General features: G+C 47.3%; 1 protein-coding gene across 1 annotated transcript in view; it reads right to left on the minus strand.

The window, feature by feature from the left end:
• Positions 1–23,183, minus strand: part of MYT1L (myelin transcription factor 1 like) — a 298,509-nt gene that overhangs the window by 161,491 nt on the left and 113,835 nt on the right. The window contains exon 4 of the mRNA XM_015561792.1: positions 20,313–20,430. The gene's annotated coding sequence lies outside the window, so the exon portion shown is untranslated. The remainder of the gene's footprint in view (positions 1–20,312; positions 20,431–23,183) is intronic.

A 23,183-nucleotide genomic window follows, 5' to 3' on the forward strand; every position in this document is an offset into this window, starting at 1 on the left:
GCAAAAGCCTCCCTGCAGGGCTTGGGCGTGGTGGGTCCCATGGGATCAACAGGGCGGGGCTAGCAGTTATGGCTGCTCTCAGAGGTCCCACTTCTCAGTGTCCCGGCAATTGCTGCAAGCCCCTCCGAGAGAAAGCTGCCCTCGATTTCTGACCGATGCCAGACAGTCCCACTTTTCCCGTATGAGTCTGGGCCCCCAGAGACTCGCCCGGAACTGGAGCTCAGAGCCTGAGAGTCCCTCCCAATTGAAAACGACAACCGCGCCCTCAGCCACCAGTGCTCTCCACATGCACCTCTGTACCTTAGTATTTTATTTCTGCACCGCACCTCCTCTGAGTCTTGGTAAGCTTTTCTCTTTCCTTCTAGTTGTAGAATTTCCACTCACCCAGCCTTCCTGTGGTTCTGGATGATGTCCGTTCCGTCTTTTAGTTGTATTTTTTAGGTGCATGGGACGACACTAACCAACTGAGCCATTAGTTGTATTTTTGAAGTGGTTGTTCGAGGCAGCAAACTCCGGTGTTTACCTATGCCACCATCTTGGCTTTAGGACCCTCTCCCAGGATTTGGAGTCTCAGTCACACGCCAGGTGTTGAGAGATTGTTCCCCTCCAACACATGTGTGGAGCTGCTGAGGCTGGTGTGGGGTCAGAGGTCAGTCATTCTAGAAGGGGCAGTACTGGGGCAGGAAGGAGCAGAAGGGGCAGCATGTGTGGGGATGTCACAGCAGAAGACTTTGGTGGGTTGGATCCACAGCCTGGAAGGTGTCAGTGAGGGTAATGGCGTAGCAGGAGTCCCAGGGGGATGAAAATCAGCAGGTTCGCTCTGCTCCCTCACCCCTTGCAGCATCCCTCCTCTGACCCCTACTGTGCAGACCATCTCAAGAGGAGATGCTGGGAATCGGATTTATGGGTCAGCCTGTCATTGCATGCTCCTGCATGCTGGGCAGGGCTGGCTGCCAGTCCCTCTGGATGAGACGATACTGTGTACTGCGCAGCAATGAATACACCTCTTGAGTTTCCATCGACTGACTGCTCCTTGTGTAATCGAATCCGTGGTCAGTGATTACTTGGAGAGTACGACTGATGGTGAGATTAGAGAATACAAATGCCCCATGGAGTCTCTCCTGCTGCGTCTCATCCACACCGGTGCTCGGGAGGAAGCGTGCTCACTAGTTTGGGATCTGACGCATGTCCCACCTCGAATGGAAACTCCTTGGGAGCTTTCTGATGAGCTTACAGAGTTCAATCTCCCTGGAAGCTGGAAATGGCCTATGTTCATATACTTACAGTTAATGAAATAATTTCCCAAGGACCAAAGGAGTGAGGAAATTTATAAAATGCTTTAAAACTTTTAATTTTCAATTGACTTTTACTGGTTAGCCAGCATCTTGAGGCTGCAGACACCTAAGTGTGGGATAAGTTAATATTCACAATTTCAGTGACATAACACACTTCCCTTGCCCTGAAAACTCTGCAAAATATTATAATAAATCATGTAATTATGTAATTATTCCTATAAATCTTTTCTAGAAAAAAATAGAAAATTTATTGGATAGAAAATATAATCATTATACATATAAAATAGTTCTCATCATGAGAAGTAGTTATCTTAATATTTTCTTTCTTACAAAAGTGCACACACACACACACACACACACACATGCTTATCTCGGAAGTTGTGGTCTCATTGGACTATAGGCAGTATACAAACTGAACAAAAGCCTTGGGGATAGTATTATGTAAAAATAAAACTAGATCTGACAGGCCACCTGGGCCCTGAAGTGGCATTGAAGATGGGAAACGGAATCGGCAACCCACTGTCCCCTGTGTGTTCCTGAACAGCCCTTTCAACACGCAGCCCTTTTGTATATGAAACAGAGACCTAACTAGCACCACACATAAAAGCCGCTATAAAAATCGCCCCGTCTTCACGGCTTCCTGCCTGTTGTTTCTGAACTTGCTGCACTGCACTGCCCGGTGGGATGAAAGGGTCCTCACAGGGCCAGGCTGAAGTAGAAAAAGTTAGGGAGGCTATAACAGCTTTACAATAAAGAGGGTGGAAGATGATATAGAAAAGAAGGGGAGAAACCTTTGTCTCCCAATTAACTATTGCCAGAAAGGCAGATCTAAAATGGTGGTTTGGGGAAGACTTGAAAAAACACAAAAAACTTAGCCCTAGCCAGGTGGTTCAGTTGGTTGGAGCATTATCCCTACACCAAAAGTTTGGGGGTTTGATTTCTGGTCAGGTCACATACCTAGGTTTTGGGTTTAATCCCTGAATGGGCCACATACAGGAGGCAACTGATCGATGTTTCTCTCTCACATGGATGTTTCTCTCTCTCTCTCTCTCGACAAACAAAAAAACCCTAAGTAAATATATAGATATTTTTATTATATGTATAATAGGATAACATATAAATATTTAGATATTAGGTAATATTTAATATATATTCATTAGTATATATCTATAATCTGTACTATGCGACTTAGGAGTGTTTAAATGAGGCTGAGAATGCCCTACGAGAATTTTACATAACAGTCATTTCAGAACGTGAAGTGCTGTCCAGACGATGTCCACACTCCACTCGGAAAAGAAGGAGACCTGAGTGCTGCGCCCAGCCCACCGCCGAGGAGGACAATCTGCTGTGAGTATGAGCTGGTTTTCTTAGTCAACAGAAGCTCTCAGCACCGTGGTGTCGGGACTGGCGACGCCTCATTCACATACAGTCTCATGAAGCTGCACTGCTAGCCCAGCACAGAGAGTAATATGTTTTTTCAAATAATTTTTATAAAATATTATGCAATATGGCTTAGAGATTAGTGCCTCTTTCCCCCTAAACATCAAAGAAACAAGTGATGGATTTGTTGGCATCAGAGGGAACTAATGGAGGCTCGCACAGACCATCCACACACGGTGGAGTCATGCGGGACAGCGGGAGGGACAGCAGCCACCGCATGGGCTCAGGGAGTGCACGCTGATGAGGAGGGTCACCCGGTCTGTTATGCCCAGGGTTTCACCTGTTTCTCAGCCCACCATAGAGGCATGTCTGACCCCTGGGCTAAATGGGCAAGAAGACACATCTGTAAGTGCTGCGGGCTGTCCTCATGTTCAGAGCGAGCTTAGCCGGTCCAGGGGCTATTGCTGGGATTCAGGAAGAATAAAGACAATGCCAGCATGCATAAGCGGACCGGCTGGTAAACATTTCCTATTGTTCCCACGCTCTCTTCACTTCCCTCCCTAGTTTGTCCTAGATGCCAACACCCATTTAAACATGGACCACGTTAGACACGTGATTACTTTTCATGGTTTCTTTGGTGCTTCTGCGACAAAACTCTGGGCAGTGCCCAGTGTGACCCTGAAAGTCCTCCACAGCCACTAGCACCAATATGTCCAATTCTAAGTCAATCTGCTCATCGGGCAGAAAGAAAAGGGTCTGGAGTATTTGCTGCTCCCCATCAGAAACCCTTCCAGCCTAGTGATGGCTTCAAGATGGCATTGCTCAGCAGTACGGCTCAGTGACAACGGGGTACTGCAGCTATTAGCATTCAAAAGCCATCGGAAGCTGCAGCTGAACTCCAGCTGTGAGCACGCTTGAAAAGATCCAGGGCCTTGGAGGCTCAGACAGAGGGCTTTTGGAGCTGAGCCTTCCATGACCAAGTCGTGCTCCAGTGTAAATCCTCCTTCCACTGCTAATGAGTAACACAATCAGGCAGCATTTCAGCCCAGGCGCTCAGTCTGCAGTGTCAGAGCTCAACAAACGCTGGAAGCCTCAGGGTGCACTCCTGATGGGGCAGGCGGCACCTGCGCAGGGAGGGGCTCCAGCCCCTGGAGGGCTCCAGACAATGCCATGGCCAACAGGGGCCATTTCAGCCCTGGCCCAGGCTGGGCCTGTCCTTGGGGCGTTGGAAGGGTGAGTGAGTCAGGCACAACTCCTTTCCAGCAGAAGCCACTTATTCTGCCATCAACATTTTAGCTTGTGGCATGAAGTGACTCCACAGGGACCCGGGTTCTCCACATCCCCGAGAATTAGGGGCATGCAGTCAGAGGTCGACAGCCTGCCGACAGCCTGCCAGCCTCTGAGAGCTGAGATGGCAGCACAGGCCCGGCGAGCAGATGCCGTGTCCCAGACAAGGACAGCTGGGCACGTGGCAGGTAGCTCCGTCCACCTGGGAGGCCCTGCGCCAGAAGCAGTTCACTGTCACGGAAAGACACAGGCCCATCTGGTGCCATGTCTCCTGCCTCCTAGAAGGATTTCCAGTTTTGAATTTTAACACACTTTGCTTTCCCCCCTCAAGGAAAAACTCCAGACACCGCAAGCTTTAAATGCCAGCTGAGTGTGTAGTTTTGAGAGCCAGATAGAGAATTCTGTTAGAAGTGATTGAAGAGAGGCCGCCGGAGTGGGGAGCCCTCCAATTTAAAAGGATGCAGGATTGCACCTCTCTCCTCCTGCAGGGGCTCGCGATCCCACTCTGCCTGGTGCCTGAATAAATTACCCGGAATGTCGAGGAGCGGGCAGAATGCCTAATGCTGACTGCCTCACCAGAGGCACAGAGACAGGGCTTGAGCACAAGAGGTGCTTCCCTCAGTTCCCAGAGGAAACCACAGAGAGAAGCCCAGCACCAGGGCACCAGGTTCGAGAGCAGTCACCTGCTTTCCCTTCTGTGCTCTGCGAACCATAGAGAATGTTCTAGAGTCAAATATGGTGACAATACCAAGGAACCATGGGAAGCAGGTTTTCACTGCATGACTTCTGAACCCTGTGATAAGCAGGTGGCCCGCCAGCAGGGGACTATTGTCTGTGGTGTGCCCAGACCACGTCCTGTGATATGTGTTTTGAGTGGCATAGATGTCGCTCAAGCAGTAACAGACTTGTGTCCCCGTTCTTAGGTCAGGCTGACAGGGGAAGCCTATCTCCTCCTTGGCCCAGTGAGTTCCGTCTGATGGGACAGCCTCACTCCCATCAGGAATGTCATCTATTCTGGAGGCTGTGATAACCAAGGGGGACAAAGTCTCACAGTTCATCTCCTTAGTTTTGCTCTAAGCATGCTCCCCCCCTCCCTACCACCTCTTGCACTTTCTCCCTTCTTTTGTTTAATTCTACTCTGAACGGAGCAAATTTAGTAACATTGAAAATCACATACAATTACCCTAGAGAGGCTGGTCGGGTCTAAGGGAACTTCAGGGTCTTTACCGAACCGGAGAGCAGAGAGCGATGACAGACCTCAGCCCCTGGGGGAGGAAGAGGCCCAGATGGACTGCACTGCGCTCAGCTCTCTAAGACTATCCACGACCCGGAGGCGCAGGTCAGGAGAGCAGAGGACGCCGCCCAAAGGGACGTTAGTGCAGCTGAGGCTCAGCGCTGGGTCTGGACCCCCGATCCCTCCGCAGAGCTGCTCACAGTTGGGTTACCAGCTCCCTCTCCCTCAGGCTGCGCTGTCAGATCTGAGGGAGAGGGGCTGGAACTGCCTCTCACTCAAGGGCATGCTGTCAGTCCCCAGCCCGGTCCTCAGCAGCTGCTTCACTCCCTGCGGCAGCAGTCCCAGGGCAGGTGCCATCACCCCACTGACAGAGAGGAAGTGAGCCTCTGATGGTGCCACTGCCCCTGGCAGGTCCAGGTGCTGTCCCCAACCAGGCCGAGATCTGGGCCCAAATCCTGCTGCAGACCCCAGACTCCAGACCTGAAACTCAACCTGCGTGTGTTCCCTCTCCAAGTTCACTGCTTGGGTTCATGTCACCATCTCCCATCTAGGCCCTCGCCTCCCGTCCTCACTGCCTGTCCGCTGCCTTAAAAAAAATTTTTTTTATTGATTTCCGACAGGAAGGGAGAGGGAGAGAGAGATAGAAACATCAATGATGAGAGAGAATCATTGATGGGCTGCCTCCTGCACACTACACAGTGGGGACTGAGCCTGCAACCCGGGCCTGTGTCCTGACTGGGAATCAAACCATGATCTCCCGGTTCAGAGGTCAACGCCCAACCACTGAGCCACGCCGGCCTATCCACTGCCTTTAACTCAACCTCTGTATCATCAAAGCTAGATAATCACCTGAGTCCACTCCCAGCTACCTGCCTAGAATGTGCTTGCTTCCTTGCCTCGTCCGCTGGGCTACGGACGCTGCCTGCCATCAGCCACTCCCCTTCGAGGTCAGAGCCCTGCAGAGCTTCTCCCCAGGGAAGGCAGAGGGGCAGGAGGGGGGTGGGGGCAGGGAGCCTCTGGTGCCCCCGGGGAAGAGGCCTCTGAAAAGCAGCTGAGAGGAGCCAACACCCTAAACCAGCCATGGGCAAACTACGGCCCGTTTGAAATGAATAAAACTAAAGAAAAAAAAGACCGTACCCTTTTATGTAATGACGTTTACTTTGAATTTATATTAGTTCACACAAACACTCCATCCATGCTTTTGTTCCGGCTGGCCCCCCGCCCCGTCCAGTTTAAGAACCCATCGGCCCTCTAGTCAAAAAGTTTGCCCACCCCTGTCCTAAGGGCTCTTGGAGAGCTGCTTTCCTCAGGACTAGGCTGTGCCTCCAAAACAGAAAACACTCGGGAGCAGACGAAATGACCCCACATGTGGGGACAAATTATGTTTCATCGTAGCTTTGTGACATATTTTAACACGAAGCAAAGACAGTCATTCTGAAGATTAGTAAAAATTAAACTCAGACTTTAGCTGTCCAACCACCGCAGGTTGCTAGGTGATTTATAAAGAAACAAGCAAGCACTTCCCTGGCACAGTGTGGACTGCGCGGATGTGCAGCTCCCGCCTTCTCTACCCGGTTACGTTGGTCTATTTGCCAACAGACTAGGCTCACCGACGCAGATACAACTGCATTTTTCTTAGAAATCGCATCATAGTTCATGACGATGCTGATTTGTTTTGAGCACTGACCTAATAACATCGAGATATCCGTTCCTCCTAGCACCCTGAATTCCTTACATCATCCTAATGACTCAACACTTCCAATCTTACTTGTTTTTAAAGATGCAAAATATACAACCAGGCTTCTGATGTGCAGTTCCCAAAGTAACTCCACTTCCTCCAGTGCCCCCAGGGGAGGGAGGAGGAGGAGAAAGGAAGGAGGGACGGGGGCAGGTGCAGGGAGAGGAGCACAGGGAGATAATTAGAGCAATATTCAGCCTGGCTCTAGGAACTAATGTCTCAGGATGATAAAGTTTATGAGGAAAGAAAATGATATATAGTTAGTCCCCTTATCCACGGTTTCACTGTCCATGGTTTCAGTTAACTGCAGTCAACTGTGGCCGGAAAATATTAAATGGAAAATTCCAGAAATGAAAAAAATCATAAAATTTAAGTTGCACGCAGTTCTGAGTAGCCTGAAGAAATCACGCACCACCCACTCCATCCCGCCTGGGGCATGAACCTCCCCTCTGCAGGTCAGGCACCTAGTACCCCAGTCACCAGATCAGCCGCTGCTGTGTGGCAGGGCCGTCACCTTACGTTATTCGTAAGCACAAGACAGTGTGGCTGGCAGTTCAAGTGCCCCCAGGAGAAGCCGGCAGTGCTTCTGTTCAGGGAAAGACGAAGTCCTCCCCGTAATAAGGAAGAGACTCGGAAGCCGAGGCTGCTGAGATCTACAGCGAGAAAGAGCCTTCTCTCCGTGAAACTGTAAAGGACGAAGAAAAAAAGGAATTCGTGCTAGTTTTGCTGTTGCACCTTCAACTGCAAAAGTATTAGCCGCAGTGTGTGATAGGTGCTTAGTCACATGAAAAGGGCATTGAATTTGTGGTGGGAGACAGAACGGGACGCCTGGCTGAGCCAGCGCCCCGATTCACAAGACTTCATTACAGTGAACTGTTATAGCTGTTCTGTTTATGACTGTTGTTCAGTTCTGACGGTGCCTAATTTACATATTAAACTGCATCACAGATATGTATGTACAGGAAAAAGTACAGCATATATGGGGCTCGATACAATCACGGTTTCAGGCATCCCAAAGGGTCTTGGAAGGTGCCCTTGAGGATACACCTTTACAACTGAAAGTGAAAACCTCTACCCTGACCAAGACGACTCAGTAGAAATTATTCTTTGAATATATTCAAAGGAAGAAATTATAACTTAACCAGCTTTAATGTTTTTCAGTGCCTAAACCACTTGTGGCTTAAAGAAAAAAATTAATATTTTTTCCTGTAGAGCCATAAACCAAAGTGAGAGCTGACCACTGCTTTGACCAATGCTGCCCTACGTAGGACAGGAGGAGGAAATGAAGATGTCCAGGCAGCCGTGTGCACACAGTTTACATCTGCTCACACGAGGGAACCGCCAGGGAGGAAGTCCCCACCTCACAGTCCACACGACTGAGTTCTGCATCAGTGCTCGGTGCCATCCCGACTATATGGCATGCACTATGGACCTCAGGGCAAAAGCTGAAAATAGGATTTGCTCTCCGCCCTAACGAAGCCTTTTAATCTAGTACTGAAAAGAAGTAAAACGACAACAACAACAAACACTGTGGGGATCCTGTAAGTGCTGGCACAGTTAGGATGATCACAAAACCAGTCTGTGGGAGCAGAGGTGGGGGCTGGAGGAGGTGACTGATGACTAAATGGCGAGTAGGGCCTGGCTGGTGTGGCTCAGTGGGCCGGATGTTGTCCCATGCACCAAAAGGTTGCTGGTTTGACTCCTGGTCAGGGCACATGCCCAGGTTGCAGGCTTGATCCCCAGTAGGGGGCATGAGGAGACAGCCAATCGGTGTTTTGCTCTCACATGGATGTCTCTCTCTCTCTCTCTCTCCCCGCCCCCTTGTCCTTCCTCTCTCTAAAAAATTATCAATAAATAATCTTTAAAAATGATAAGTAGGAATAAAGATTAAAGAGAGAATGCCATTCCAGGCAGAAGTCAGAAAGCAAATGCAAAGTCATGACAGGCAACATCAGATGTTTGGAGGGATCCCCATGCAGCTCAACCCCGACCAGTGAGGCACACGGGGTGACGTGGCAGCTGGAGAGGGACGGGGCCAGATGGTCATAACCCTCGGACCACATTACAGAATTCAGTCCCACAGGTGACATGAAGGCTCGGGGGGACTTTAAACAGGGAGTGACGGTGGGTAAATTCAGGTTTTACACAGACTTTTGTAAAAATTGGGTGGGGGACAGGTTTGAGGAACACAAACGGCGAACCAAGGAGCACGGTTAGGAGACCTTGGAGTGCTCCAGATGAGAGACCATGAGATCTGCTCAGGGTGTGAAGGGCAGGGTTGGGGGTGTTTGGAACTGAGTCAGAAGGCGTGGCATGGTAAACGCTGGAGGGGACACTGCATGCTCCTGCCACTGGAAGATGGTGACATCCTAGTCAAGTGAAGGCAGAGGAGGCACCGTCAGAGGAAAGGTGACGACAGGCACTGGGGGAGAGGGTCTGAGCAGTACAAAGTCAGGACGGTCTTGGGTCTGCAAGCTGGGTGCACACGGGTGGTACTTCCAACGGGGACAGTGGGAGAGATTAAGGAGCGTGCACAGAGCTGGGCGCAGCAGCTTGAGGCTGGGATGCCCAACTTGTAAGAAGAGAAACAGGGAGAAGATGAGGGTGTGATGGAAAGGGAGCAGGTGGGAAATCTCTTTAAAGAGAGGGCAACTGTGTCAGATGCAGTGTGGAGGCCCATCAAGATAAATTTTTAAAATGCCAACTGGATTTGGAGACCAGAACTGCACTAGAGACAGGCGTGGTTCAGCTGAAGTTGGCCTGGTGAGTACAGCGGTGTGTGGAAGACCAACTGTGGCGTGAGGACAGGAAGATGGCTCTAAACAGGCTGTGATCGGCCAGGTGGAGAATGGGTGGGAGGAGGGGACAGCGCACATGAGCTGGGGCTAGCACATTCAGAAACGGTGGGAAACGGTGGGCCAATGTTGGTGAGAGAAGAGGGAGGGAGGGAGAGGCAGTAGAGAGAAGATGTGAAGTTGGAGCACGGCCTGGAAGGGTCCAGAATGCTGGCTGACAGCCCAAGTCCTACTTGTTCAAGGGGCTCCGTGGGGCACCAGAAGTTAGACACCCAGGTGGGACTGTGCTCCCCTTCCACGTGTGTGCTGTGCTGGAAGGGCCTCGTGTGATCTGTCGAGAAAGAAGAATCCCTTCCTAACGGGTAGGTCTCTTGGCCCTGCACCTGTGGAGTGAGCCACTCTGCCTAAATAATATTTACGTTAATTAAGATTTATTAACTCCATCGCTAGGAAACTTAAAAATAATCTGTGTTGGCACTTGAAATTAATGAGACATTGACTAATTACCTAATGAGTAGTTGATAAATCTTAACTTGGGACAACTTTCTCCAAAAAGTAGTGAGTGGGATTTTAGAGCTCGTAAACGAAAAAGCAAACCTCTGCACGGTCATCACCAAATGCCTAGACACCCGAGGAAGGCCACTTCGCTCCTGGGACTGCACCCCTGGTCCTGGTCCTGATGGTGCTTCTGGGCCCCGTCCCTTCCCCCTCTTCTCTCCAATGACCTCTCCCCACAGAGACCACGTTCACGTTCCAGGTGGACTGGCAGGTGCCAAGCTCACTTCTCTTACATCGCGCCTGTCCTGCACGCCAGCGCAGTGAGCAAACACGCAGCTCCCACCATGCCCGTGGCCAGGAGGGCTGAGTGTTATCAGGGAACGAGTCTTACATACACCTTGGCATGTGCCAGCAGATTTTTAAAAAACTAAAACCCTGCCGTGGTTCCTTGGAACAAAGTCTGCCAGGGGAGGTTTGGCAGATTCACAGGGAGCCATAGCGCGGTGTCCCTGGCACAAAGCCGCCTCAGTAACGTGCAGCTCCAGGCTGCCATGCCTGGGCTGCTCCCCACCGAGCCTGCGGGCACCCATCAGAAACGTGCCCCTGTGTGTGCTCTGCGCCACACTCGCCTGTCCAAGCGCAGCAGCCTCCACTGGGCTCCGCACTGTCCTGACTCGCGCTGGGAACTGTTTAAGCACACGAGCCCTTTATCAGTTGTGGCTCTGCTTCCCGTCCCCACCTCCTGTGTACGCACACATGCACACATGCCTGACACAGATGTGAAGGCACTGACACTGACATGGGGGGACAGCCAAGTAGTGGCACTGACGCACGACACTGCATCTCTCGGGGCCTCTCTGAAAGGACTTCTTCCTCCTCCTCTTCCTCTCACATGAGTGACAGCTGGCTTTCAGGAACGGCCAGCACAGGGACAGTGCACAGCGCCTGAGACATCGCCCCCGAAGCCAGGCAAAGCCAGGCGCTCTGCCCAGGGCAGGGCTGGGGGAAGTGGGAGGGCTGTCAGCATGGTGACCGTGGGCCTGTTTTCCAGCCTGAACTGAACACACAAGAAGGACGGTAACTAGGGTCTGAAGTGAGTCCTCGCTCTGCTTCCTCAGGCCCCTCTCCTCTCGGGAACAAGGCGACCAGACCCCGTTCACGGGTATGGATGCTGATGATGCACAGGTGGCATCACATCCCATCGGAAGGTTTTCACCCGGCGGCTTTGGACACGCCCGTCAGCTATCCTCACACAGGTGTGGTGTGAGCCCTGCGCCAGGCTCCCCTCACTAGACCACAGACGTGCAGGGGCCTCGAGGATGGCCCATCAGGCCAGCATGCACTTGGGCATGCCTGTGCCAGGACCACCACAGGCTGGCAGCGAAGGAGCCTCCGCAGGACGCTGAGTGGTGCGCGTGTCCCCTGCACAGCGCGTCTCTTACAAGAATAAAACGCCATGAGCAACTCCTACACTAAAGCCCGCAGCCTGCAGCCAGTTAGCAATCAGATGACCCTTAGAGACCCATCCTGGTGCTATGGCCTTCACTGCCCACACGTACATGGAGTAGCTGATGAAGAAACTGTTTTTCTTCATTCTCCCCTTACCCTCATAAACATGCAGGAAGCTGCAGAACTCAGAAGTCTGAAGTGCTCAGGCACCGGACCTCGGTCTGGACTAGACCACCCACATAGGAGCTATCGAGGACGGACGCAGGGCTGCCACTTGACCGCTGTGTGACCGTGGGGAGAGGCAGCCACCCCTCTGTGAGCCTCGGATTCCTCTCTGAGATGGAAGCCATCTCAGCAGCAGCCTCTTGGGGTCGTGGAGGTTCGAGTGAGGTGACACGTGCCAACCACACAGCACACACTGTCGTTAGTGCTCAATAACGGTGGCTGTTATTTTATCATCATCATCATCAGTGTGTGCATAGTCTTTTTTATCACCTCGGGAGAGATCACATTTTTGCAGTAATAAATACCTTTTCGTGTCTTAGAATTTATAATCCTCATCAAAAGAGAAAGGATGTGATTATTTGGGTAAAGGGTAAAGAAAAGAGGCATTTATCTTGCTTTCTTAGGCAAAAATATTTTTAGTTGATAAAGGAACATTTTCTATATAAAAGTATTCTAGCTGATAAATGAAGAAATGATAGAATATAATTTTGCAAATCAGGAGAAATACTGAATTTAGAAAATGAGCTCACTGACTGCTAACATTAGGTGAAAAGGTTGCTGGGTGACTTTCTAACAATTGCTCTGGCTGACAACCTGAACACGGGTACCAGTCGTCAACTGTACCACAGAGAAAGGGAGCCAATCCCACCAACATGCTCCCTTCTCATTGTGACACGACAGGATGACACCCACAAAACCACAGCTCACCTGACCAGGTCTCTGATAAAACTCCAGTTTGCAGAAGTACAGGACTCACAGGAGCACATTCAATGACAGCACAGGAATGAAACCGCAGGACAAATGACCCAGCTTTACGACAGGTTATGAGGCAGAGAAGGAAGAAAAACTGCATAGGTCAAAGAGGGATCGCATGTCAGTAAGACGCCATGTGGGCCTCACTTAGATTCTGATTCAAACAAATTAACTATAAAAATAAATTTGTGAGACAAACTGGGACCTTTGAATCCTGTCTGGATAATTCAGACTTTTTTGAAGGGGTCTGACCCATATTGAAGTATTTCTAGACGAGATTATACACTAACTTGGATTTGCTGCAAAGTGAGCCATGTTTGGTGGAGGCAGAATGAGTGGGATACAGAGGAAAGAAGTTTTGCCATTCGTGAGGCTCACAGAGGTAAAAATCAGGCTCGTCGACACTTGTGCGTGTGTTGAATGTTCCATAATAAAACGGTAAAAAGCCCCCCACCCCAAGTTAAGAGAAGGCTGAGTAACCATATTTGCCAGGTCAAGTGATGAAATGTTAAGACATGAAAGAATCCGGCTCACTGGACCTGTGGGAAAATGCAGGGCTGAGGTGGGAAGCCAGCATCAGAGCTCGAGATGGACCTCATGGACTTGGTGAACTGGCTGTGATTTGGGGCAGTAGGTCTTCATTACTGTGCATAAGAATGTGTGGGGTTATTTGTTTAAAATGTTCATAGCTAGGTCGTGTTCCTAGAAATCGTGATGTAACTAGTGTGTTGAATGGAAATCACGAATCTATATAAAAAAAAGCACCTAGGTCAGTGGTCGGCAAACTGCGTCTCACTAGCCACATACGGCTCTTTGGCCCCTTGAGTGTGGCCACGAAGTTTCAATCGCACTGTATGTGCACGCCCGCACGTGGTATTTTGTGGAAGAGCCACACTCAAGGGGCCGCAGTTTGCCGACCACTGACCTAGGTGATTCTAATGTAGGTGGTCCTGGAACCACTCTTTGAAAAATAGTAGTTCAGGGTCAGTGTCCATGTGTGTAGTTTCAGAAGTAGGTACACACACAGGGTGGTTTACCCAGCATGGACTCGAGTTAACCAAGTCCCAAGGTCACAGACCAGTTTCTAAGGGAAGAACCAATCTGGACGTGTCTGAGGGTAGCAGCCTCAGGTCGGAAGCTCCCTGCCCCTTCCTGCAGGCAGCCCGGCTGCAGGGATCAGACTGTTGGTGAGACTTTCGGGGACAGACTCCATCCAGGACGCGGAATCTTGGCAGGACAGAATATGCTGATACGGGTCCAGGTAGCTTGTATGGACTTCTCCCAGCTTCCCTTGAGGCAGGATTGAGATCTGGCATTTGGCTTCCAACTAATGACATTTTAGCTCATCCCCAAACATCCTGTGTAATTCTCAAGGCCCCCCTACTTTCTGGAACACCACCAATTCCAGATGGCCAAGCCACAGAATGAAGGGGCTGCCCAACCCACATCAGGTTGTGATATGAGCAAGAAGTACGTTTTTATCACTATGCTTTCTGAGTTTACGTCCAAGTTCATTTGTGAACTAGTCTAGTCTATCCTGACTAATTCAGATGATAATAAATTTTACAGACACTGGATGTATTACATCACTCTCCAGTGACTTTGCATATTTCTACTTTGATAGGTGCTTGGGGAACTTGATTTGCCACCTTTCCAAGTTCTGGGAGTGGGGACCTCATTACACCTCACAATTGCTAAGAATGCCAACTGTTACCCTGTCTGCTCAAGGTACACTTATTTGTTGTGTTAGTTGCATATTTCTGACAAAGAGTGTAAAGATTTATAACTGAAATGGAATTTATATCCTGTGCTTGTAGTGGTGAAAAGTAATAATCGAAAACAACACAAACAAGCCAGATGACTCTCATCCGTTTGGCTGAACCTGCCAAGGGCTCACAGAAGGGACACGCACGGGAAGAAGAGAATGTGACCAGGCATGCATTCCTGAGACGTAAGAGCGGCGGCTGCCTGTCTCCTTCACTGATAGACATAAATGCGCTCCTCAGGGGCTCTCATCCACGGGGTAACAGTGCAGCAGACAGAGCCTCAGTGCCTTCCCACCACCACCTACGTCTCATAGAAATAGAACTTTATTATGGAAACGACTTACGACATGACCACAAGGTAGTCCTTCCTGAGGAATCTGGCAATTCGTGTTTCTCATAATGCTGGAACAATGCTGTTAGAGTGGTCAAGGCTATGCAGGAGAAGAGGTTTTGTTTGTTTTTCTGTTTCTTCAAAGAGTTAGATCCATATTTTTTATCTTTCACGGTTCTCCCTTTTCTCACTTCTTCCTGTTGTGGTCTTGCTTTCTTGGTTCTTGCAGAGCACCCTCCCAGGCTCTAATTTCCTGCACGTGTGGGCTGCCCTTTGTTCTAGTCTCATGCCTCACTCTAGGCCCCTGCTGGGTGCCTGCGGCCTGTACGCCACGGGGCAAAGCACACCGTATCACAGACTCTCCTTCATGGGTCCGAGCCCTGCTGAGCTCCCCAATATCGGACTCTGGTAACTGACGAGTCAATATTGGTTCCTCTTCTGTTTACTTTCCTGTAACAGAGACCTAGCGGAGTGTCTCCCAGGCAGTAGCCATCAAGAAGTGTTGACCGACTAACAATCCCTTCGCTTTCTGTGAGAGAATGAATTAAAAGAAATGTGGTGTTCACAAAATTCTGACATTTTCCTTATGATTTCAGAGCATGTGGAGGAAACAGATAAGCTGTGGACTGATGATAGATGAAATTTCAGAAGAGCAAACACACTTTTCTCAGGAGAAAAGTCTTGTATCTCGGCCTTTGCCAATGTATCTCCACGTACACAAATCACTCCTGAGTGTCCTGTATACGAAGGCTTACTTTAATTAGGCACTAAACAAGTCAAGGCCATGTCACAGAGTGGAAAGGGCCTTGTCCTCAAAATCCATTTGCCGTTGTTGCCACGAATAAATGCTGCCTTGGAAAGGTCTCTCCATCGCAGGGCCTGCTCTTCCTCAAGGGGCAGAAGGGGAGTCACTGCTGGTCAGGGGATGCTCAGAACGGAGCTCTGACGAATGGGATCGTCTCTGCTGGGGCTCTGGGAGCGGGCTCAGGAAATTCCCCTGAAAGGCAGTTTACCTTCACTGCAACGGTAAAGGAGTTCTTGAATTCCACTCTATCTGTGACCTCATTAAATGAATGTGAAGAAATATATGTTTAAAAAAACAAATGTGGTGAGGCTACCTTGTGCCTTCTTGGCCATATTATACACACTGCAAGTATGGGTGGGCACGTGAATCACATGCACGCACACACACCACACAGAGACACATAACTACACACGTGACCTCGCTCCCTCTCTCACACACTTTTTCCTGAACATTTGGAGATGTCTGAACACACTGCGGACCAGGAGTTTTATCGCCAGCTTCACCCAGGGGCCAGCTAAGTTTCTATTGAATGAGGACAAAAACCGTTTCACATAAATGTTAAAGGCGCGCTTTACAATTAAATGCCATTGCATTTTGAAGTTATTACGTGTTCTTACAAGCTAATATCTTTTTAAAGTATGATACTTTGTACAACACTGTGTAATATGAAGCAAGAATTCTCGTGATCCATCCGCAATGTTAAAGTTATTAAAAGGGGGTTGCAGATATCATGGTTACTCACACCTAAATCCTTCAACATTTATCTCCGAGGTGGGAACAAACCAACTCTCCTACATAACCTGAGTGTAATTGTAACAAAAAGAAAGTTAATTGTTTCAATCATATCATAAAATATACAGTCCATATTCACATCTCCCCCAACTGTTCACAATATGTTCTTTGTAGATCTTCTATAAAACGTAACTAAGATATAATATCACTTTTCCTTTATTATTCTAAAAATTATTTTATGGCTGCAGCTATTTTTTCCATATTTTTGTCATTTCATAGTTATTTCCTGAACGTTATTTTAGAAAACTCTTTTAATAATTTTGAAACTTTGGCTTCTAAACTATAACTCTATTATTGAATAATCCATGATATAGTTTATTATTTTACATTTTATAAAACAAATTTTAATTAGAGGATTTTAGAAAGAAGAGCTTGCATGAAATATGACAAGAGCAATGGGAAACACTAAAGCTGTTAAAAGGTGATTGTGTCTGGTCCTCATGCACTGTTAACTAGGGAAACTGGTAGGAGATGTTCTCTCCTGTCTTTTATTAATTTCCTTCCCTCGTTGCCTTTTCCTCCTTAGTTCCTTGGTGCCCTTTTTCCTTCCTTCCTTCTTTCCTTCTTCCCTTCCTTCCTCCCTCCCTCCCTCCCTCCCCTAATTCCATCCCCCTTCCTTTTATATTTGCATGGTTCAAAAAGAATTTAAAAATGAATACAAACAATGAAAATCCCCCCTCAATTCTGCCTGTTTCTGTATAGTTACTATACATATAAACATTTCTATCAGCTTCTTGTCTATCCTAGAAATGTTATGCAAATACAGGCAAATATATGTGTGTTCATATTTCTGCTCCTCTTCTGCATCTTGCTTTTTTCTTTAACAAAATATCCTGGAAATCTTTCTATATCAGTTCACAGAGCGTGTCTTCATTTTTTACACATCTGCATGGTAAGTGGAGGCACTTTGATTTGAATGGCAGAAAGCATAACACAGATGTAAATCAGATTACTTATGTATTAATCTTTTATGGCACAGTGAGTATATCTTGGTTCTTTATGAATAATAATGACAATAGCTATAATTTAAGAAGCCTGCCACTAAGCACTCTGTTATGTGTCTTATTTCATGCCTTCCTCATCAACGCTCAGCAGCAGAAAACGTTCTCCTATTGTGCAGATGGGAAAACTGAGGCTCTGAGAGGCTGGCTGTGTAGCTTCTTTCTACTCTTAAGGCTGTGCTGCTAAGGGCTCCACAGTTCCCCTCACTGGCCTCACTGTGACCTGCACACCACACTTTATAGCCCCCAAGCCACCTTCCCCTTTGTCATCCCACACAGCCCTGTCCCAGCTGAGTGTTGAGGCATGAAAAGACTAGAAAATTGTCTCTTCTTTCAATATGACAGGTTTCTTGGGTGCCGCCCCAACTTCAGAGCTATGACAAACCTGCTCTCTTTAGCTTTCTTATACGCTCTGTGCACCTTCTGTCTCAGCTTAATCCTGACTACAGAGCTCACACACCAGGAGCAACATGCCAGCGGACAATGACTTTAGACTCTATTGTGCGAGTGCACAAGAATAAGATTTGAAAAGAGATAAGAGTTACATTCTGTTTTCCAAAAATGGCAGTAGTTACTCAGGAACTGTTCATTTAGATGTTTACACTCTTGGGACCTCGTACAGAGGACCAGCCCCTGGCTGCTGGGACAATGGGGGTGTGCACAGGCTGCTGCAGAGGCCACAGGCCCACAGAGCTGAGATCTACCACCTGCCCTTACAGAGGTGGCTCTCCCTGAGCCAGGCAGTAATGGTGACTCGCACGTTGTCATTGTGCAGAGGATCACGTGAAGATTAGACTTTGTTTCCAGAAGCGCTGTTATGACACATGAGCATTCCCATTTGGAATGCTAATCTGTTTCTTTAGATCCATTCTTTTATTTCATCACCCATGGACTAATTTATGACATACAGCAAATAAATATTGATTATGCCTGAGGCCACACCCTAATCTTTAAAGAATGGAGAGGAAGTACTCAGAAATCACAAAGCTATGGGAAAAACTAAAGTTATTAAAAGGTAACTGTGGGACTGTCAAGTTCCTGCCACACCTAGAGTCTGCCACCTCCAGGGCCTGCTTGGGGTGTTCAAGAGAGACACACTGTGGTCCTGTGTGCACAGGCTGTGGTCAGGAGTGCCAAACAGGAGGAGATGAGTGCCGGCTGAGGCCTTAAGGCAGGGGTCCTCAAACTCTTTAAACAGGGAGCCAGTTCACTGTCCCTCAGACTGTTGGAGGGCTGGACTATAGTTCAAAAAAAACTATGAACAAATTCCTATGCACATGGCACATATCTTATTTTGAAGTAAAAAAACAAAACGGGAACAAATACAAGATTTATATTTGCATGTGGCCCATGGGCCGTAGCTTGAGGACCCCTGGTTTAAGGTCTCTTCATTTCTCTCAACAACTTCAACTTGTCTGTCCACCTTGAAAACCAAATGTGATGCCTTAACTAGGAAGCCTATTCAAGGCCAAGATTATCCAGTATAAACATGAATTTTTCTTTGAAAATTAGCCTATTGTTTCGTTTTGCTATTTTAATTCATGGTGAGATTTGTATTTGAATGCTCGATATGAAACCATGTTGGTAACCGTTTAAATGTGGACATTTAACTCCATGCCAAAAACATCAATTCAACAAATCTGCATTTAAATATTGAATTTTTATAATATTCCATTACATTCTTTAACTTATGACTAAAAATGAATGAGATTGTGGACAAAACAAGACAGCCTGTATATATGAAACATCTACGACTCAGAAACTTAACTGACGTTAAACTCAGGTATGAGTTTAACTCCCAATGTGAACAGACTTTACTTTTTTAACTCCAGGGAAATGACAAACATAATGCCTTCTCCAACCGAACCAATGAGTGCAGTGACTTTCTTCAGGGACAATGACAAGGGCAGAGACAGAACACAGTCAGAACGACTGTGACCTATCACACCAGATCATACAGCTCCTAAAGACTGCAGTGCCCGCGAGGGTGCAGCACATGGAACACGACCCCGTATCTGGTTTCCATGTAGCAGCAAGTACTTGTATTATCAGACAGGCCAATGGGTACTCAGCAGGCGCGTAAATGAACCTTGAAAGATGCCAGAGTTTTCCTCAGAGAGCACCCTAAGAACGGACCGTTTCACCAGCAAAGTCACGTGTAAAATGGACTCCAAATGTGGGCATGGGATCTATACAGAGCTTCTACAGTCAGCAGCATGCACATGCTCCGAAGCCGAGACTTTGCAGGGGGGAGTTTAGTCACATTACAATTGTGTTGACCTTCAGCCTCTGAGATTCCCTAAAGTATCCTGACTGGGCAGCAATCATTTTTTTAAAATATTGATTTTAGTGAGGAAGGAAGAGGGAGAGAGAGAGAAACTTCAATGATGAGAGAGAATCATGGATCTGCTGCCTCCTTCACGCTCCACACGGGATCAAGCCCGAAACCCGGGCATGTGCCCTGACAGGGAATCAAACCATGACCTCCTAGCTCATAAGTGGTCACTCAACCACTGGGCCATACCAGCTGGGAACAGCAGCAATCATTTGACATGAGCCAATATGCGCTCCAAACTCCAAAACATAATTAGCAAACTCTGCTAAAATTACTAACTTTGCTAACCAGCTACTTTTGCATTGATTCCACACAAAACAGCCCCATGTGAGACCCAGTGTAATTTTCCCCACTGCAATCCCAAGGATCCTCACAGCGCTAGGGATGCACAGCTTTCCTGCTCCACGGAGCATCGGTGGCAGGAACAATATATGCATCATCTAATTTAACTGCAAATGGCTCTTTTGAGTGAGAATCATCTGTTTGGAGAAGATCACAACAGAACTCTTAACTGCCTCCCAGAAGCCAGGCAGTGCCAGGAAGCTGAGAAGAAAGGCCTGACGCAGAGCAGCAGGGGGAGGCCCAGGGAGAGGCCCGCGCACAGTCCCCAGGGAGCTGGGGCCGGTACCTGACTCCGTCGCCTGGTGATGCTCTTTGGCTCAGACTTGGCTGCCCGTGGGTCAGAGCTGGGAGTTCAGAGAAGCCAAGGGGATGTGATGTCACCAGTCCTTCTTCCGGTTCATTTTCTAAGGGACAAAACAACATAATAACTACCTGAGGGAGGTGAGACTGACCAGAACTTCCTCCTCTGTGCTATTATACTTACAATAAAGAGTTACATTTCAAGATAGTAACCACATTAAGAAATGTGTCAATGATTTCACTCAGAAATGCTGATGTGAAAGGCCATAATGGACAAGTAGACAATGCTTTTAAACATTTAGTTAATTTACTTTGAAATCCAAGATATTTAACAGTTTTAAATACATATCTAGGTTTGATGCTCAAACTAAGAGCACTTAATATTTAGATGGACCCATTACCAGCCAATTTTAAAGATTATTGCCTTCTTTAACACTTTGATGCAGTTAAGAAAAAATTTAATGAGTGAGAAATATTTTAGGTGTGTCATTATTTCTTGGAAATAATGTTATTTCATAACAGATTATAATCTGGAGATAAGAAGAGTGGCTCCAAATGCCAGCGCCATTTTATTTTAGAACAATAACAAAAGACATTATCTTCATTAATGTAAATTAGAATTTATTTCTTGACTTTCTATCAAGGTTCTCTGCAATATTGTGTCAATGTTAGGAACTACTGACTGTTCTAATGGGAAAAGAAAATATCCGGATTATTTCAAACTAGACTGCCTTAGAGAGGATTTATTTTATTTTATTTTTTTTACAAAAGAAAGACAAACTGGGATATAAAAAGTGGAGCGAGGAGGTGCCTCAGTTGTTGAAGCCATTGTTTCTGGTGCAAACCTCCGAACTCAGAGATGCTCATTAAACTGAGTCTATGGCAATAACAGCCTAAGTGTTAATGGGCAGCAGTGAAGTGTGTCAGGCAAATGAAGGACCCTGAGGGCTCTCCACGCTGTTCCTGATCAGCTCCCTGCCGCAGCGTTACCATAAATCCTCTAAAAGACACTGTCCCTCATTTCTTGCGTAGTAGCTCACCATGAAGATAATACTCAGGGTGCTTAGCAAGGGAGATTTGAAATAAGATAACACACAATTTCCTATGAAATACACAGACTGCCTATAAAATGCAACCATAACAAATTTTATTAATTTTCCTAATAAGGATTTACCAAAACAAACACATACAGAACAGAATAATTCAGAAATATGCACATGACGCTAGAAAGCTTTTAAAATTACCATGAAAAAAAATCAAAGTTGAAAAATAGAATGAGAGTTAATGTTTGTTTTGTGTCAAAGTCTAGAATCATTAATTATTTTGTAACATTTAAAACTACATTAAGTGATTGGGCAAAAAAGGCAAAAAAAAGAGAAAGAACTTATGGACACGGACCACAGTGTGGTGACTGTGGGGGGAAAGGGAGTGGGTGGAGGTAGAAGGTATAGGAGGGATAATTGGTGATGGAAAAAAATAAAATAAAGTATACAGATAAAAAAGAAATACCTCATTTAGAATTAAGTAAGTAGTATATTAACCCCTAGAGTGCTGGGGAGCGCGATTGCGCTCCTCCTGTCTTTAGCCAAAAGTGCCGGGAGAGCTATCGCGCTCCTCCTACAGTGTCCAGTTCTAAGTCTGCTTTTATTAGTGATGATGATATTGCTAAATGTGTCAATTCTTGCTGTGAAGATGACGATTTTGTGGAAGCTATAAACCTTTAATACAAATTGTGATTTGTAAACTTCTTTACAACAAACATAGCCGTCTATACTTGAACACTTTTGAGGAGAACAGTGTGTTCTGTGGCCTTTTCCTGTCTACCAATACTCAAAACACACACATACATGCACACACACGTCCATATGCATGCACACACATGCACACAAAATGTATGCACACAATGTCAGCAAGAAATTCTTCTCGACACTAGCTGTACTCCTCTTTATTCTATAATTTGCAAATTTAACTTATGCACGACAAAGGCAAATGCCCCAAACCTTCTCCTATCAGACACTCGCCCCACAAATGATCTAGGTTCAGAAGTGAGTTTGTATCCAGGACAAACAGCAACACTCCCCTAAAGCCTCAGCCTTGAGCTGTGCTCACTAGAGCTCAGAACTCAGAGCCTGGGCTGCGCAGGAACTCCGAACCTGGACAGTGAGGCCATGAAGATTAGTGTGCGCTTGGGGGACATTTATTGCCACCCGCCTTTTGTTACTTTTAATTTCTGAAATCCATGCCTGCTCTCTCCACCAGATTCTACTAAGGCAGTACATATAAAACTTAACATTATTGACTTTGAAAACATAATATAATGGTTTAAATATATGGACAGTTGTATTTATGCATTACTTCTAGATTAGCAAGACCCATCTCACCCAATATTGGTGTGAATATTTTCTGAGTCATTGAACCACTCTGAAGTTCAGGTTTCTCTCGAACAGTAATAGGGCTGGTTGAAAATGTAAAGTACTCCCTTCAGCTCCAAAATATCAAAACACCTACAGTCCTCTAGGCCTGTGATGGCGCCTGGTGTGACTTCTGGGCTGGGGAACGCGGTACAGGAAGTGTGCTCCTCTCCTCTGTGAACTGCTCAGATCAGCTCTCCATGACTGTCTAGACCAGGGGGCCTCAAACTACGGCCTGCGGGCCCGCCGAAAACATTTATCCGGTCCGCCAGGTGTTTTTGCCGCCGCTGCCTGTCCTGCTTAGCAGCCGTAGCAGCCGGGGCCCGCAGTGCGCATGTGTGGAATGTCTGAGGGACAGTGAACTGGCCCCCCGTTTAAAAAGCTTGAGGACCTTGCCAAAACCGGTTTGGCTCAGTGGATAGAGCGTCGGCCTGCGGACTGAAAGC

Source organism: Myotis davidii, unplaced genomic scaffold (genome assembly GCF_000327345.1).
Source record: "Myotis davidii unplaced genomic scaffold, ASM32734v1 scaffold1395, whole genome shotgun sequence".
In the NCBI taxonomy this organism is placed as follows: Eukaryota; Metazoa; Chordata; class Mammalia; order Chiroptera; family Vespertilionidae; genus Myotis; species Myotis davidii.